This window comes from Ranitomeya imitator, chromosome 10 (assembly GCF_032444005.1).
Source record: "Ranitomeya imitator isolate aRanImi1 chromosome 10, aRanImi1.pri, whole genome shotgun sequence".
Lineage (NCBI taxonomy): Eukaryota > Metazoa > Chordata > Amphibia > Anura > Dendrobatidae > Ranitomeya > Ranitomeya imitator.
In genome coordinates this window covers 92,192,119-92,211,988 of record NC_091291.1, presented here as the reverse complement: position 1 = coordinate 92,211,988, position 19,870 = coordinate 92,192,119, and the positions used below count along the sequence as shown (strand labels likewise).

Genomic DNA, 19,870 nt, shown 5'->3' with positions numbered 1-19,870 from the left:
GCATCAATAGTAAAAAGTTGGTCACACAGGGTTAATAGCAGCGTTAACGAAGTGCGTTATGCGGACCGTTAACGTTGCCATTAACCCTGTGTGAGCACTGACTGGAGGGGAGTATAGAGCGGGCAACGGGCACTGACTGAACGGAAGTAGGGAGGGACTAATTCTTGGCCGAGTTGCGGCTGCGACCAATCAGCGATGCGGGATTTCCGTGACAGACAGACAGACGGAAGTACCCTTTAGACGATTATATAGATAGATTTTGTGTGATGTGACTATCTGGCTTAAGGATAAAAACAGTTAAAGTGTTAAAATGTCTAATTTCCCAAAATTTTAGACACAAAACTATAGATATTTTCAGAAAAAGGCTAAAAACACGTTGACCTAAATTTACTGCTAACGTAAAGGACAATATGTCAGAAACAGACACTTGCAAAATGATTGTGATATGTTGAAACATTGCAGAGTTATTAACGCATAAAGTGACACTTGTCACATTGGAAAAATTGGGCTTGGTCATTAAGCTCAAAAGTGTCTCTGTCACTAAAGGGTTAATGATCAATAATGAAAATAAATTATGATACATTGCTATACATCAAAAGCAATGATCATCTTTCTACCATCTGGTTCACAGACAGTTAATAGTATAGAGAACACAATGAAGTCAGGATGGCCGAGCGGTCTAAGGCGCTGCGTTCAGGTCGCAGTCTCCTCTGGAGGCGTGGGTTCGAATCCCACTTCTGACATCACTTCTTTTTCTGCCATGAGGTTCTTCAGCTTTATTCCCCTTTACTCTTTATTACATTATTACCCTGCAAGTAACGCCTCCTTGTAAAAGACATAAACATGATCACTAAATAAAAATGCCCGTATCTCAGGAACTGTATGGAGAATTGTAAAAAAGCTAAAAAGTAGTAAACTCAAGGGAACAGTGGGACTAAAATAAGTGCAAAAACTGGCCAGTTCTGACCTTGGGACAGGTCCTCTTGAAGACGTTTCTCTGTACAGTAAAATTTAGTATTTTAGTCTGTTCTAAATATAATAAAAAGGTCTTGTAATAAATTGTGACTATCTATACCCCGACTTGTCCACTATTGTATCACTTTCAATATGTTACTATAACTTACTGTTTTTCCACCAGGACGATAAATCTTCAGAACTACTGATGATATAAAAATAATTGTCTTTTCTGAAACTCTTCTGAACCTCAATTAACACCGTTGAATATTGCAGACCACCATCAGCCGAAATAGCTCAGTTGGGAGAGCGTTAGACTGAAGATCCCGTTTGATCCTGGGTTTCGGCATAAGGATTGGTATTTTGTTAAAGAATATTTTTAAATTTTCTTTTGCATAGATATTTTTTCTAGGGCTCCACAATTCATACATTTTAAACACATAATATGATAACCTTAAAAATTGTAATCGCGGTTTAAAAGTCTGTAACATGTGTATCTGATACTGACATCAAGTGGCCAATATGACGACTGCAACGTTTCATTACTAATTGTTATTTACAAATTAAATCTAAACTAATAAAAAATCCTAACATGGATATACTTTCTAATGAAAGGCTAAAATTCCTAATTTTACTTTTTCCTGATACAGGGATCTCTAGATTTGTTGTTTTTTTATTAGTATTTTGTGTTATAAGGAATAAACTTTGCAGCAAAGAAAATAAAGAAAATATGGTTTAATTACTTTACTAATTTGAATATCATAAAAATAAATTATAAGGCTGTGTTCACATGATGTGTTCCCAAAGCATTTTATTGTTGCAAATTTAAAAAATATAGAAAAACGCAGGAGTTTTACTGCATTTTCCTTTTTGTTTGGGAATGCATTGTGTGAGCAAGTTCTTAGCGTATAAGCCAAAAGAAAAAGCATTACTGTACAAAAATGCACACCATCCAATGAATAAATGTAAAAAATGACATAGGCTGATTTTATTAACAGATCAAAACACACAACATAGACAATAAAAACATAATTAAAAACATGTAGACACCATCAAGAACACACAGGAAACAAATATAATGACTCAGTATAATAAAGTAACCCAAGAAAAACCTAATGGCTCATGGGGTGTTGCGCAAAGATATAGTAGCAATAGGACGGTGCAAAAAATAGCTCACACGGCCGCAACCACGGCACCAAGCAAGCAAGCCATAGCAGGCACAAAGAACTCTCCAAAACAATCACTAGACAGCAACGAGCCAAAAAGGCAAACTGATAGGTCACCTATACATAATAGTCAGAGGCGTAGCTAGGGTTTCAGCTTAGGGGGGGCGAAAAATCTGAGTGGGCCCCTAACGAGGTACCCCTGACTACAGCTACATGGTGCACCCTAATTGTGAGCATAGGGGAATATCAGCAGTTGACCGCACTGTGACTGAAAATACATCTATATACAAAAATAAACACTGATACTATTATATGAGGACCATATATTTGTAGATACCAGTCCTACAGACCATATAAGAGATCACAGCACAGTGTTATAGATAATAACTTACAGATAACGTTCTTTCTGATGGAATCGTTCACTTTTCTCGCCTTTCCCATCTGGCCCAGACCGACATGACAACTTCTCCACCCAGGACTCGTCTGCAGAAATTATGATGACACATCAGACTTCTCACATTTCCAGCCCCATCCCCATCTATCCCCAACCTGCACAAACTCCTCATTCTGCTGATACCCCAATACGGAGCCGCTGCTGCCGTATGTGTCCTACAGCACCTGCTGTGTGGTACAATAATGATGCCGCCCCACATAGTAATGCCACCACTGTGCCCCTTACATAGTAATAATGACTCTTTTGTGCTCTCTAGATAATAAAATTCACCCCTAGAAAACATTAATGCCCTGTGCTACTGCCCTCCACATTTTGTCCCTAAAAAGTAATAATACCACACATGAAATTTTGATGGTCTCAGTACTCTGAGTGCCCATAAAACAATAATGTTTAAGTTCCCACTTAACATTTAATAATGTCCCCTAAGTAGCCTCCGTGTACAGCTTGACTATACACAGTATGGTGGGCCCACAGCTTTCTTATGCACAGTATAATTACCCCACAGCTCCCCTATACACAATATTTTGAACCCACAGCCCCCCTATAGACAGTATGATGTCACCACTGCTCCCCTATACACAGTATGATGAGCCCACAGCTTCCCTATACACAGTATAATGCCCCCACAGCTCCCCTATACACAATATGATGATCCCACAGCTCCTCTATATACAGTATGTCACCACTGCTCCCCTATACATAGTATGATGAGCCCCACTGCTCCCCTCTACACAGTATGATCAGCCCACAGCTCCCCTATACACAGTACGATGAGCCCCACAGTTTTATGCTGACAGAGCTCCGCTATAGAAAGTATAATACCCCCCAGAGCTCACCTATATACAGTATAATGGGCCAACAGCTCACCTATGCACGGTATAATGCCTTCATAGCTCCCCTATACATAGTATGATGGGCCCACAGCTCCTGTACATACAGTATGATGTCCCCCACAATTCCCCTGTACACAGTATAATAAGCTAACTGCTCCCTTATAGGCCGGTTTCACACGTCAGTGGCTCCGGTACGTGAGGTGACAGTTTCCTCACGTACCGGAGCCACTGACACACGTAGACACATTAAAATCAATGCATCTGTTCAGATATCATTGATTTTTTGCGGATCGTGTCTCCGTGTGCCAAATACGGAGACATGTCAGTGTTCGTGGGAGCGCACGTATTACACGGACCCATTAAAGTCAATGGGTCCGTGTAAAACACGTACCGCACACGGGCGTTGTCCGTGTGCAGTCCATGTGCCGTGCAGGAGACAGCACTACATTAAGCGCTGTCCCCCCCACTGGTGCTGAAGCCGCGATTCATATCTTCCCTGCAGCAGCGTTTGCTGTAGAGAAGATATGAATAAATGTGTTTAAAATAAAGATCTATGTGCCCCCCGCCCTCCCACCCCATGTGCGCCCCCCCGCTGTTCTGAAAATACTCACCCGGCTCCCTCGCTGGATGGCGCTGCTTCCTGTTCTGGCCGCATCTTCTACTGTATCAGCGGTCACGTGGTACCGCTCATTTATAGTCAAAAATATGCTGCTCCACCTCCCATAGGGGTGGAGCCGCATATTCATTACTGTAAATGAGCGGCCCCACGTGACCGCATACAGGAGAAGATGCGGCCAGAACAGGAAGCAGCGCCAACCAGCGAGCGAGCCGGGTGAGTATTTTCAGAACAGCGGGGGGGGGGCACAGGGGGTGGGAGGGCGGGGGGCACATAGATCTTTATTTTAAACACAATTATTCATATCTTCTCTACAGCAAACGCTGCTGCGGTTTTACACCTCCAGATTCCTATTAAGGAATAGGTGTAAAACGCTGCGAAATCCACACAAAGAATTGACATGCGGCGGAAAATAAACTGCTGCGTTTCCGCACGGTATTTTCCATAGCATGTGCACTGCGGATTTTGTTTTCCATAGGTTTACATGGTACTGTACAACGCATGGAAAACTGCTGCGAATCCGCAGCCAAATCCACAATATGTGCACATACCCTTAACGCGCCATTCCAGCAATCAAATAAAAAAAAAATGCTGGAGTGATGCTTAAATGTGATGTAGCTTATGGCTTACCCAGCTGGTAAGTATAATAAGCCCCCTACCTCCCCATCCTAGAGAACAACTATTACGTGATGGAGTGCATTTAATCTGGTAACCATCTAATAATCAGCCCCCAGTGCCTGTCGCCCCCTCACGCACCTCAGCCCTCACAATACCCTTATCTTCTCACATTCATGCCCCAGTGCCCTGTCCCCCTCCCCCACCTAAGCCCCCACAACACCCCATCCTTTCACATTTACCCCCCAGGGACTATGACATGCCTATCAATTTAATGCATTTTATCCCCACTTACCAATGACGTTTGCAGCAGGACCAGGAAGTGTCTGAGTGAGTGAAATGTAGGTAGGTGGGCACTAGGACCCAGCATGCTGCCCTGAGTCAGTCCCAGCGTGCACAGGAGGGAAGAAACCTGCAGCCTGGGAGAAGCTCCTGAGGTCGGTCAGCACAATACAGTGCAGGAGGGAGATTTACAACTGGTCACTGTGCTGCCAGCGTGCAGAATCTCCGTCAGGCAGGGGAGCAGGTATTTTACTGCTCTCCTCCTGTGCTGTATTGTGCCTCATCACGGAAGTGGCAGTGTCGGCTCTCAGTGGGCCCCTTCATGTGACAGGGCCCGGGGTGACGGCCCCCTCTGCCCCCCCAGTAGCTACACTACTGATAATAGTATAACTGAGACACACAATATAAACGGGAGAAACCTCCCATATAAGTACCACCTGGTGATGTGATGCCCCACGCGTATCACCCGGCGGACCAGGCTTCGTCAGGGGAGATCTTAGCGTGAATTTAGTGGTTTACCAGTAATAGTGGCAAACTACATGTCTGCTATCAGGCCTGTGAGTCGGGAGTCCACTGCCAGTGCCAGTCCCCCTGCCCGGTATCACACTTTCAACTGTATCTGTATCATGGAGGAAGATACAGGTGAATGCAATGATGGAACAAGGATCCATTCTCTGATCTCTGATGTCTAAGCGCAGCAGGCGCTATAGAGACTGGAGCAGCGAGGGAACAAGTAAACCCCGGGCAGCAGGCTGGGAGAAGCTGCCAAGGACCTGACAGTCTGACTATTCTGGATCGTGGCTCGGTCCCTGCTAGTAAACCAGCCAAGCATGAGTTTTTTTGACACGCTGAAAACTATTTGATGTTTCCAGAGTCTATTTTGACCAATGATATCTGGGTGATGAAATCTGTCTTGTGGTTGTTGTTTAATCTTTATTTGCAACTAACTAATCAAATAAACAATATTGGACAAGGTTAACCATTCAAAATCTTTGCAACTTTCAGTTAATGAGATCATCGTGCTCTGTGGCGGCCTGCGGCGGCCAGTGGCGGAGCTGTGGCGGGGCTGTGGGCGGGGCTTTGGGAGGTGTGTGGGTGGAGCTTTATGTGATTCTATGCTTACATTTGCATCTGTATGGGCTTATGACAGGTCAGTGATCCTGCAGTAACCTGCCCCCTATTTTGCATACTGCATAGAATGTTGTCTAGAAAAGAAAAAAGTACATTCATCACACAGGCGCCGGCACTGTAGGATGGTGCAATGGATAATATGCATGTATTTATTCATGATTTGTCATATATTATTGTGGGGGAAAAAAAAATTATCTTCATCAACATAGCGCTGGCGGCACTTGCGTTATAGCATGATTGCATGTATAATGTCCACTCCAGAGTTGAGGACAGACTGGAGTGGTGCAAGAGAGTTAGCTGCGAGGCCACAGAGGAGGGTGTTGCAGTAATCGAGGTGGGAGATGATGAGCGCATGCACAAGAGTTTTGGTAGATTGTGGGCTGAGGAAGGAACGGATTCTGGCAATATTTTTGAGTTGGAGGCGACAGGAGGTGGCAAGAGCTTGAATGTGAGGTTTGAAGGACAGGGCAGAGTCGAGAGTTACCCCGAGGCAGCAGATTTCAGGTGCGGGAGAGAGCGTGAAGCCGTTTACCATAATAGAAAGATCGTATAGGGGGGATACGTGAGGTGGGGGAAAGATGATGAATTCGTTTTTTTCTACATTGAGATTTAGGAAGCGAGAGTTGAAGAAGTAGGATATGGCTGACAGACACTTTGGGATTCTGGACAGCAGGGAGGTGACATCTGGGCCAGAGAGGTAGATCTGAGAGTCGTCTGCATACAGGTGGTACTGGAAGCCATGGGACTTTATGAGTTGTCCTAGGTTAAGGGTATAGATGGAAAAAAGTAGGGGCCCTAGGACAGAGAGTTGGGGGACTCCAACAGAGAGAGGGCGGGATGAGGAGGTAGTGTGGGAGTGGGAAACGCTAAATGTATGGTTGGATAAGTATGAGGCAATACAGGACAGGGCAAGGTCTTTGATGCCAAGGGAAGAAAGAATCTGTAGCAGTAGGCAGTGATCGACTGTGTCGAAAGCAGAAGACAGGTCAAGAAGGAGGAGGATGGAGAACTGTCTGTTAGCTTTGGCTGTTACTAAGTCATTAGTAATTATTGTCAGGGCAGTTTCCGTGGAGTGGTGGGGGCGGAAGCCAGATTGGAGGTTGTCAAGGAGAGCGTTAGATGAGAGGTGGGTGGAAAGTTAAGCATGGACATGTTCATGGACACGCTATATAACAAAGCCCACACAGTATATAACACAGGCCACGCAGTATATAACACAGGCCACGCAGTATATAGCACAGCCCACGCAGTATATAACACAGGCCACGCAGTATATAACACAGGCCACGCAGTATATAACAGTGGCCATGCAGTATATAACAGTGGCCACGCAGTATATAACACAGTCAACGCAGTATATAACCGAGACTTAGCGAGACCGCTAAGTCTTCTGGGTAATTTCGCAATGCATCTCTGGGAACAGAAGCTGGCGGCAGTCACGTGCGCATCGGCGGTTGACAGAAGGTGAGAACAGCAGGGTTCTTTTAATTATTATTTTTAACATTAGATTTTTTTACTATTGATGCTGCATAGGCAGCATCAATAGTAAAAAGTTGGTCACACAGGGTTAATAGCAGCATTAACGAAGTGCGTTATGCGGACCGTTAACGTTGCCAATAACCCTGTGTGAGCGCTGACTGGAGGGGAGTATGAAGCGGGCACCGGGCACTGACTGGACGGAAGTAGGGAGGGACTAATTCTCGGCCGGGCTGCGGCTGCGACCAATCAGCGACGCGGGATTTCCGTGACAGACAAACAGACGGAAGTACCCTTTAGACGATTATACAGGTCCTTCTCAAAAAATTAGCATATAGTGTTAAATTTCATTATTTACCATAATGTAATGATTACAATTAAACTTTCATATATTATAGATTCATTATCCACCAACTGAAATTTGTCAGGTCTTTTATTGTTTTAATACTGATGATTTTGGCATACAACTCCTGATAACCCAAAAAACCTGTCTCAATAAATTAGCATATTTCACCCATCCAATCAAATAAAAGTGTTTTTTAATAACAAACAAAAAAACCATCAAATAATAATGTTCAGTTATGCACTCAGTACTTGGTCGGGAATCCTTTGGCAGAAATGGCTGCTTCAATGCGGCGTGGCATGGAGGCAATCAGCCTGTGACACTGCTGAGATGTTATGGAGGCCCAGGATGCTTCAATAGTGGCCTTAAGCTCATCCAGAGTGTTGGGTCTTGCGTCTCTCAACTTTCTCTTCACAATATCCCACAGATTCTCTATGGGGTTCAGGTCAGGAGAGTTGGCAGGCCAATTGAGCACAGTAATACCATGGTCAGTAAACCATTTACCAGTGGTTTTGGCACTGTGAGCAGGTGCCAGGTCGTGCTGAAAAATGAAATCTTCATCTCCATAAAGCATTTCAGCCGATGGAAGCATGAAGTGCTCCAAAATCTCCTGATAGCTAGCTGCATTGACCCTGCCCTTGATGAAACACAGTGGACCAACACCAGCAGCTGACATGGCACCCCACACCATCACTGACTGTGGGTACTTGACACTGGACTTCAGGCATTTTGGCATTTCTTTCTCCCCAGTCTTCCTCCAGACTCTGGCACCTTGATTTCCGAATGACATGCAAAATTTGCTTTCAACAGAAAAAAGTACTTGGGACCACTTAGCAACAGTCCAGTGCTGCTTCTCTGTAGCCCAGGTCAGGCGCCTCTGCCGCTGTTTATGGTTCAAAAGTGGCTTTACCTGGGGAATGCGGCACCTGTAGCCCATTTCCTGCATACGCCTGTGCACGGTGGCTCTGGATGTTTCCACACCAGACTCAGTCCACTGCTTCCTCAGGTTCCCCAAGGTCTGGAATCGGTCCTTCTCCACAATCTTCCTCAGGGTCCGGTCTCCTCTTCTCGTTGTACAGCGTTTTCTGCCACATTGTTTCCTTCCAACAGACTTACCATTGAGGTGCCTTGATACAGCACTCTGGGAACAGCCTATTTGTTGAGAAATTTCTTTCTGGGTCTTACCCTCTTGCTTGAGGGTGTCAATGATGGCCTTCTTGACATCTGTCAGGTCGCTAGTCTTACCCATGATGGGGGTTTTGAGTAATGAACCAGGCAGGGAGTTTATAAAAGCCTCAGGTATCTTTTGCATGTGTTTAGAGTTAATTAGTTGATTCAGAAGATTAGGGTAATAGGTCGTTTAGAGAACCTTTTCTTGATATGCTAATTTATTGAGACAGGTTTTTTGGGTTATCAGGAGTTGTATGCCAAAATCATCATTATTAAAACAATAAAAGACCTGACAAATTTCAGTTGGTGGATAATGAATCTATAATATATGAACGGTTAATTGTAATCATTACATTATGGTAAATAATGAAATTTAACACTATATGCTAATTTTTTTAGAAGGACCTGTATAGATAGATTTTGTGTGATGTGACTATCTGGCTTAAGGATAAAAACAGTTAAAGTGTTAAAATGTCTAATTTCCCAAAATTGTAGACACAAAACTATAGATATTTTCAGAAAAAGGCTAAAAACATGTTGACCTAAATTTACTGCTAATGTAAAGGACAATATGTCAGAAACAGACACTTGCAAAATGATTGTGATATGTTGAAACATTGCAGAGTTATTAATGCATAAAGTGACACTTGTCACATTGGAAAAATTGGGCTTGGTCATTAAGCTCAAAAGTGGCTCTGTCACTAAAGGGTTAATTATCAATAATGAAAATAAATTATGATACATTGCTATACCTCAAAAGCACTGCTGATCTTTCTGCCACCTGGTTCACAAACAGTTAATAGAGGGAAATCAGTGAAGTCAGGATGGCCGAGCGGTCTAAGGCGCTGCGTTCAGGTCGCAGTCTCCTCTGGAGGCGTGGGTTCAAATCCCACTTCTGACATCAGTTTTTTCTGCCATGAGGTTCTTCAGCTTCTCTCCTGTTACTGATTTATTCATGTTACATTACATAATGGAATTTATATTTGTAAGCAGCAATACCAGGAACCTTCAGCTCTTTTGTCTAACTCTCCTTTAACTAATTTCAGCCTACAATGGTTTCTTACAGACACCTAAGGAATTGAAAGCTAAATAATATTTATTTGTGTGACACCTTTAACCCTACCCCTGCCGTTTATATAGTACACCGTAATGAGAATATCACAAAGTCTAACCCTTTCCATACTGCGATCAGACCCCATACCTTGTGGATAATCACGACCTGTCTGATCACATTCCTTATCTTAGAGTGCAGTTATGTGCGCTAACACCTGTAGCTAATGTAACCTCAAAGATAGATCAGCTTTTCATAGATAAGGAACACACAGGAATTGGATAATTTCTGCACTAAACACCTAACAGTTCATAAGTATAATGTGTTTGGTGGTAATGTAATCTAAAGGGAACCTGACCGACCTTTCCCACCAGTCTCCTATGGAGCTCGGTGTCTGGTGTAAAGAAGTCCAGGTAATGTGGTCAATCAATCACCGCTAAGCCCCAGTGGCCTAATGGATAAGGCACTGGCCTCCTAAGCCAGGGATTGTGGGTTCGAGTCCCATCTGGGGTGGATCAGAAAAACATTATTTTTTTTTCTTAAAACATCTTTTTTTCTTAAAACAAAATGGTCTCCATTATGTTAAGTGTAATGTTTGTACTAAGAGTGAGTTTCTTTTACTTTGCCAGTGATTGTCATTTATGTATCTATATATATAAAAATGAGCGTATCTGTGTATGTGTGTATTTGTGTGTATCGATGATGATGTCATAATGGTTGCCATGGCGATGATGATGTCATAAAGGTTGCCATGGCGATGATGATATCATAAAGGTTGCCATGGCGAAGATGATATCATAATGGTTGCCATGGCAACAATGATGTCATAATAGGTTGCAATGGTGACAGTTATGTTATAATGGTTGCCATGGTGATGATGATGTCATAATAGATAGCCATGGCAACGATAATGTCAGAATGGTTGCCATGGCGAAGATGATGTCATAATGGGTAGATGGGCAAAGAACTGAGGGATGGAGGATATGTGATGGGTATATGGGCACAGGACTATAAGATGAAGGATATATCTGTTGGTAATATGGACACGGGACTATGAAATGAAGGATATGTATGATGGGAATATGGGCATGGGACTATGGGATGGAGGATATGTATGATGGGAATATGGGCACGGGACTATGGGATGGAGGATAATCATTATAATTTGTTATAAGTAACCACAGTTTGTTTCTGTGCCTGGGCAATGCAGGGCTCTTCAGCTAGTACACTATAAATTCCAGGACTGCTGATTGTATTATCGACTCTTCTACAAGGAGTTAATATCTTGGTAGAAAATCTAAGGCAGAGTTAATGTTAATGTCAGGAAAGTGGCTGACCCGGTATGAAACGACCCAACCGTAGGTCAGTCACCAACAGCACAACAAACAAGGGAACACTGGGGACACAATTACAATGGTGGGCCCTGCGACAGGGAACGGGGAAATGGACACCTCCTGCACTCTCCTAAGGATGTGCCCTGATCTCCCTGACATCCCTATACAGGTTCTTTCAACCTGTCGCCGAGCAGGATACTTAACCCTCGCTTGCCCTGCACATATCCCTAAGTTAGGAATTGGCAAGTGAGGACACTGGTCCAACCGCTACACTAACAAAACACAAAGGGAAGGTATGGCAGACAAGGTAAAGGAAAACAACACTTAGCTCACTGCTGCAAAGCACAGAAGGAATAAAACACCAGATTCACCGGACTCAGCTGAAGAACAACTGCTCCCAGCAAGCTCCTTCTCCCAGCTTGGTCACTGCAGAATGATCTAACACCGACAGTCAGCTGATGCATCAGGTGACCTCTTGAAGGATGGTGGGAGTGGTCGCCACCCACATCAGCTGACCCAGCAGAAATTTTATCACTATCATGAAGTACAATATGTCATGAAAAAATATCTCAGAATCATCGAGATCCATTGAAGCGCTCAAAAGTTATTAACTGATAATGTGACACTGGTCAGAATGGTAAAATGTGGCCTGGTCATGAAGTTAAAAAGTTGCTTGGGGGATGAAGGGGTTAAAGATGACCTATCACCAGGTCAAAAGTTTCCGTATTTTCCCCCTTGTTTTATTTCCGCTGCTCCTCTCATTATTTATCTTTTTTTTTAATCTGCCATGCAGTTCCAGAGATCTGGGATCTTTATGTTTAGTTCTTATTTTAATGTCCTTTACAAAGGTGCGTGGCTCACAGGGTTCTCTGTCGGCGTGTCTTTAGGCTGCTCTGCATTATTACCCTGCAAGTAATGCCCCCTTGTAAAAGACATAAACATGATCAGTAAATAAAAATGCCCATATCTCAGGAACTGTATGGAGAATTGTAAAAAAGCAAAAAAGTGGTAAACTCAAGGGAACAGTGGGAATAAAATAAGTGCAAAAACTGGCCAGTTCTGACCTTGGGACAGGTACCCTTGAAGGTGTTTCTCTGTACAGTAAAATTTAGTATTTTAGTCTGTTCTAAATATAATAAAAAGGTCTTGTAATAAATTTCGAGTATCTATACCCCGACTTGTCCACTATTGTATCACTTTCAGTATGCTACTATAACTTACTGTTTTTCCACCAGGACAATTAATCTTCAGAAGTTCAGAACTACTGATGATATTAAAATAATTGTCTTTTCTGAAACTCTTCTGAACCTCAGTTCACACTGTTGAATCTTATAGACCATCATCAGCTGAAATAGCTCAGTTGGGAGAGTGTTAGATTGAAGATCTAAAGGTTGCTGGTTTGATCCTGGGTTTTGCCATAATGATTGGTATTTTGTTAAAGAATATTTTTACGTGTTCTTTTGCATAGATATTTTTTCTAGGGCTCCAAAATTCATAGATTTTAAACAAATAATATCATAACCTTAAAAATTGTAATCGTGGTAAGTCTGTAACTTGTGTATCTGATACTGACATCAAGTGGCCAATATGACGACTGCAACGTTTCATTACTAATTGTTATTTACAAATTAAATCTAAACTAATAAAAATCCTAACATGTATATGATACTTTCTAATGAAAGGCTAAAATTCCTAATTTTACTTTTTCCTGATACAGGGATGTCTAGATTTGTTGTTTTTTTTAATTAGTATTTTGTGTTATAAGGAATAAACATTGCAGCAAAGAAAATAAAGAAAATATGGTTTAATTACTTTACTAATTTGAATATCATAAAAATAAAGTATAAGGCTGTGTTTACATGATGCGTTCCCAAAGCATTTTATTGTTGCAAATTTAAAAAAATATAGTAAAACGCAGGAGTTTTACTGCATTTTCCTTTTTGTTTGGTGAATTCATTGTGTGAGCAAGTTCTTAGCGTGAATTCAGTGGTGTACCAGTAATAGTGGCAAACTATGTGTCTGCTATCAGGCCTGTGAGTCAGGAGTAGGGTTGAGCGAAACGGGTCGGCCAGATTCAGAAGTCGCCGACTTTTGGCAAAGTCGGGTTTCATGAAACCCGACCTGACCCCTGTATGGGGTCGGCCATGAGGTCGGCGATCTTCTTATCTGGAATCGGAATTCCGATACCAAGTTTCGATATGTTTAAGATATCGGGAATCGGTATCGGAATTCATATTTAAGTGTAAAATAAAAAATAAAAATAAAAAAATATTGAAATACTCACCCTCGGACGCGCCCTGGTGCTCACCGGCAGCCTTCCTTCCTAAGAATGAGCGCCTGAAGGGCCTTCGATGACGTCGTGGCTTGTGATTGGTCGCGTGAGCGGTCACATGGGCGGTCACGCGACCAATCACAAGCCGCGACGTCATCTAAGGTCCTTCAGGCGCTAATTCTTAGGAAGGAAGCGTCCGAGGGCACGTCCGAGGGTGAGTATATTCCTAATAGGTATATACTCACCCTCGGACGCGCCCTGGTTCTAACCCGCAGCCTTCCTTCCTAAGAATGAGCACCTGAAGGACCTTAGATGATGTCGCGGCTTGTGATTGGTCTCGTGACGCCCATGTGACCGCTCAAGCAACCAATCACAAGCCGCGACGTCATCGAAGGTCCTTCAGGCGCTCATTCTTAGGAAGGAACGCTGCCGGTGAGAACCAGGGTGCGTCCGAGGGAAAGTATATCAATATTTTTTATTTTGATTCTTTATTTTACACTTAAATATGAATCCCAGGGGCTGAAGGAGAGTTTCCTCTCCTTCAGACCCTGGGAACCATTAGAAACCCAATGCACTGCATTGGGTTTCGTGTTTCGGCCGACCCCGACCTCGACTTTTCTATAGGATCGGCCGATTTCACTCGACCCGACTTTTGAAAAAGTCGGGTTTCGTGAAACCCGACCTGATCCTATAAAAAGAAAAGTCGCTCAACCCTAGTCAGAAGTCCACTGCCAGTGCCCAGCCCCCCTGCCCGGTATCACACTTTCAACTGTATCTGTATCATGGAGGAAGATACAGGTGAATGCAATGATGGAACAAGGATCCATTCTCTGATCTCTGATGTATAAGGGCAGCAGGCGCTATAGAGACTGGAGCAGCGAGGGAACAAGTAAACCCCGGGCAGCAGGCTGGGAGAAGCCGCCAAGGACCTGACAGTCTGACTATTCTGGATCGTGGCTCAGTCCCTGCTAGTAAACTAGCCAAGCATGAGTTTTTTTTTGACACGCTGAAAACTATTTGATGTTTCCAGAGTCTATTTTGAAAGGAAAAATTCAGGACATTTCAAATTTGCCCCAAGGATCCTCAGGAATTCTGCAAAAATGCCTACTTTGGGGACTGGTTTAGCTGCTCAGAATGTGTCTTGCGAGAAATAATATGTAGCAAAAATATATCATCAGGCATTAGATCAATCAGATGAGCAATAAATGCTATTTAGTGTCAAATATATTTTCCTGCACAAAAACTACAAGAAAACAAAAAACCCTTATTAGGAAACGCCATCACTATAATAGCCTGAAAAAGTAATTAATCCGAATACTTAGTGTAAGGCCGGGTTCAGATGAGCGTATGAATATTCATCATATTTTCACCCAGAAAACTCAATCATTCGGATCTGTATTCCATCCGTGTGTCTGTTTTATTACATTCATAATTATACATTAACAGTTTAAAATTAAAATAATCAAATACAGTTTCTAGTGATACAGCAGTGACCCGTAAGGAGTGAGAGAGCTCGGGTGCAGTTCTGGTACCGGATACAAAATCCAAAACTGATGAACCTGAAATGAAGGGTTAACACATTTACTAACAGCCATTTTGAAGTTTTTCACATGGTATCACTACTGGGGGTTTTCCTATAGGCTCCTCACAGTCACTTCAAAACTGAATAGATCTGTAAAAAATAGGACTTGGAAATTTTCTTGAGAAGAAAATGAAATCTTGCTGCTAAATTTTGACGTCTCTAACATTCTAACAAAATAAAAGGAGGTTTGAGAAATAATGCTGAAAAAAAGTACACATATGGGAAATGTTATTTATTAACTATTTTGTGTGGCGCAACAAGTTGGTTTAAAGTGAATCGGTCAGCAGGATTGTGCACAGTAAACTACAGATACTGTCAGGTCAGTGCAGTTATACTGATTACAATGATATCTGGGTGATGAAATCTGTCTTGTGGTTGTTGTTTAATCTTTATTTGCAACTTTCAGTTAATGAGATCCTCGTTCTCTGTGGCGGCCTGTGGCGGGGCTGTGGGAGGTGTGTGGGTGGGGCTGTGGGAGGTGTGTGGGCGGGGCTGTGGGAGGTGTGTGGGTGGGGCTTTATGTGATTCTATGCTTACATTTGCATCTGTATGGGCTTATGACAGGTCAGTGATCCTGCAGTGACCTGCCCCCTATTTTACATACTGGATAGAATATTGTCTAGAAAAGAAAAAAGTAGATTCATCATGCAGGCGCTGGCGCTGTATTATGGTACAATGGATAATATGCATGTATTTATTTATGATTTAGTCATATATTATTGTGGGGGGAAAAAATTATCTTCATCAACATAGCGCTGGCGGCACTTGCGCTGTAGCATGATTGCATGTATAATGTCCACTTATTTATTTTATTTGGTGATATAAATTTATTCAGAAAAAAAACTGTCAAAATGGTGCTGACAGTGCCTGCACAATAGCATCTATCGGATTGCCAACAAATGCTACAGCGCAGGAGCCGCCGGCACCATTTTGCTAGAGGAAAAAATTGTCTCCTCAAAGATCCTTTCTTGTCACTAAACTCAAAATTAGCTTAGCCTGTAAGGGACTCAAAATCAATAATAAAGTAATAATAGTTCTTGAAAAAAGAATGAAAATTTGCTGCAAACGTTTATCCCTTCTAACTTCTAAACAAAATAAAAAGAGGTTTACAAAAATGATGCAGAAATAGACATAGAAACCAAAATAGAAATATGGGAAATGTTATTTATTGACTATTTTGACACAGCCCACGTAATATATAACACAGCCACGTAGAATATAACACAGCCCACGTAATATATAGCACAGCACATGCAGCATATAACACAGCCCACGCAGTATATAACACAGCACATGCAGCATATAACACAGCACATGCAGAATTTAGCACAGCACATGCAGTATATAACATAGCCCACGTAATATAAAACACAGCCCACACAGTATATAACACAGCCCACGCCGTATATATCACAGCACACGTAATATAAAACACATCCCACACAGTATATAACACAGCCCACGCAGTATATAACACAGCACACGCAGCATATAGCACAGCCCACGCAATATAAAACACAGCCAATGCAATATATAACACAGCCCAGATAAAATATAGCACAGCCCACGCAGTATATAACACAGGGCACGCAATATATAACACAGCCACATAGTATATAACACAGCCCATGTAATATATAGCACAGCAAACGCATCATATAATACAGCCCACGCAGTATATAACACAGCACATGCAGCATATAACACAGCACATGCAGCATTTAGCACAGCCCATGCAGTATATAACACAGCCCACATAATATAAAACAGCCCACGCAGTATATAACACATCCCACACAGTATATAACACAGCACATGCAGCATATAGCACAGCCCACGCAGTATAAAACACAGCCAACGCAATATATAACACAGCCCAAGTAAAATATAGCACAGCCCACGCAGTATATAACACAGCCACGCAGTAATTAACACAGGGCACGCAGTATATAACACAGCCACGCAGAATATAACACAGCCCACGCAGTATATAACACAGCCCACACAGTATATAGCACAAGCCACGCAGTATTTAACACAGGCCACGCAGTATATAGCACAGCCCATGCAGTATATAACACAGGCCACGCAGTATATAACAGTGGCCACGCAGTATATAACAGTGGCCACGTAGTATATAACAGTGGCCACGCAGTATGTAACACAGCCAACGCAGTATATAACACTGCCCACATAGTATATACCACTGCCCACATAGTATATAGCAGCCACGCAATATAAAACACAGCCCGCATAATTTATAGCACAGCCCACACAGTATATAACACAGACCACGCAGTAAATAGCAGCCAGGCAGTGTATAACACAGCCCATGTAGTATAAAGCAAAAATAATTAAAATAAAAAATATACTCACCCTCCGGCGTTCAGCGAAGCTGTCCCGATGCGCGTGTGGCTGCTGCCAGCTTCCGTTACCAGAGATGAATTGCGAAATTACCCTGAGACTTACGGTCTCGTAAGGTTTACAAAAATGATGCAGAAATAGACATAGAAAGTAAAATAGAAATATGGGAAATGTTATTTATTGACTATTTTGACACAGCCCACGTAATATATAACACAGCCACGTAGTATATAACACAGCCCACGTAATATATAGCACAGCACATGGAGCATATAACATAGCCCACGCAGTATATAACACAGCACACGCAGCATATAACACAGCACATGCAGAATTTAGCACAGCCCATGCAGTAAATAACACAGCCCACGTAATATAAAACACAGCCCACGCAGTATATAACACAGCCCACGCCGTATATATCACAGCATACGTAATATAAAACACAGCCCACACAGTATATAACACAGCCCACGCAGTATATAACACAGCACATGCAGCATATAGCACAGCCCACGCAGTATAAAACACAGCACACGCAATATATAACACAGCCCACATAAAATATAGCACAGCCCACGCAGTATATAACACATGGCACGCAGTATATAACACAGCCACATAGTATATAACACAGCCCATATAATATATATCACAGCACACGCAGCATATAACAGCCCACGCAGTATATAACACAGCACATGCAGCATATAACACAGCACATGCAGCATTTAGCACTGCCCATGCAGTATAAAACACAGCCCACGTAATATAAAACACAGCCCACGCAATATATAACACAGCCCAAGTAAACTATAGCACAGCCCATGCAGTATATAACACAGCCACGCAGTAAATAACACAGGGCACGCAGTATATAACACAGCCACGCAGTATATAACACAGCCCACGCAGTATATAACACAGCCCACGCAGTATATAGCACAAGCCACGCAGTATATAACACAGGCCACGCAGTATATAGCACAGACCACGCAGTATATGACACAGGCCACACAGTACATAACACAGGTCACGCAGTATATAACACAGGCCACGCAGTATATAACAGTGGCAACGCAGTATATAACAGTGGCCACGCAGTATATAACACTGCCCACGTAGTATATAACACTGCCCACATAGTATATAGCATCCACGCAATATATAACACAGCCCGCATAATTTATAGCACAGCCCACACAGTATATAACACAGCCCATGCAGTAAATAGCAGCCAGGCAGTGTATAACACAGCCCACATAGTATATAGCAAAAATAATTAAAATAAAAAATAGTTATATACTCACCCTCCGGCGTTCAGCGAAGCTGTCCTGATGCGCGTGTGGCTGCCGCCAGCTTCCGTTACCAGAGATGAACTGCGAAATTACCCTGATGACTTAGTGGTCTCGTGAGATCGCTAAGTCTTCTGGGTAATTTTGCAATGCATCTCTAGGAACGGAAGCTGGTGGCTGCCGCATGCGCATCGGCGGTTGACTGAAGGTGAGAACAGAAGGTTTTTTTTAATTATTTTTAACATTAGATTTTTTACTATTGATGCTGCATAGACAGCATCAATAGTAAAAAGTTGGTCACACAGGGTTAATAGCAGCGTTAACGAAGTGCGTTATGCGGACCGTTAACATTGCCATTAACCCTGTGTGAGCGCTGACTGGAGAGGGGTATAGAGCGGGCGCCGGGCACTGACTGGACGGAAGTAGGGAGGGACTAATTCTCAGCCGGGCTGCGGCTGCGACCAATCAGCGACGCGGGATTTCCGTGACAGACAGACGGAAGTACCCTTTAGACGATTATATAGATAGATTTTGTGTGATGTGACTATCTGGCTTAGGGATAAAAACAGTTAAAGTGTTAAAATGTCTAATTTCCCAACATTTTAGACACAAAACTATAGATATTTTCAGAAAAAGGCTAAAAACATGTTGACCTAAATTTACTGCTAACGTAAAGGACAATATGTCAGAAACAGACACTTGCAAAATGATTGTGATATGTTGAAACATTGCAGAGTTATTAACCCATAAAGTGACACTTGTCACATTGGAAAAATTGGGCTTGGTCATTAAGCTCAAAAGTGGCTCTGTCACTAAAGGGTTAATGATCAATAATAAAAATAAATTATGATACATTGCTGTACATCCAAAGAAATGATCATCTTTCTACCATCTGGTTCACAAACAGTTAATAATAAAGAAAAATCAGTGAA

The 19,870-nt window shown here is 42.5% G+C and overlaps 3 non-coding genes across 3 annotated transcripts; all 3 read left to right on the top strand.

Moving 5' to 3' along the window:
- The first annotated feature begins 660 nt into the window (after positions 1-660).
- TRNAL-CAG (transfer RNA leucine (anticodon CAG)) lies at positions 661-743 on the top strand. Its single transcript has one exon. It is a non-coding gene; the product is annotated as a tRNA-Leu (tRNA).
- Positions 744-9,858: 9,115 nt separating this feature from the next.
- On the top strand, positions 9,859-9,941 carry TRNAL-CAG (transfer RNA leucine (anticodon CAG)). Its single transcript has one exon. It is a non-coding gene; the product is annotated as a tRNA-Leu (tRNA).
- A 590-nt stretch (positions 9,942-10,531) lies between these two features.
- Positions 10,532-10,604, top strand: TRNAR-CCU (transfer RNA arginine (anticodon CCU)). The gene has a single exon. It is a non-coding gene; the product is annotated as a tRNA-Arg (tRNA).
- Positions 10,605-19,870: the final 9,266 nt, after the last annotated feature.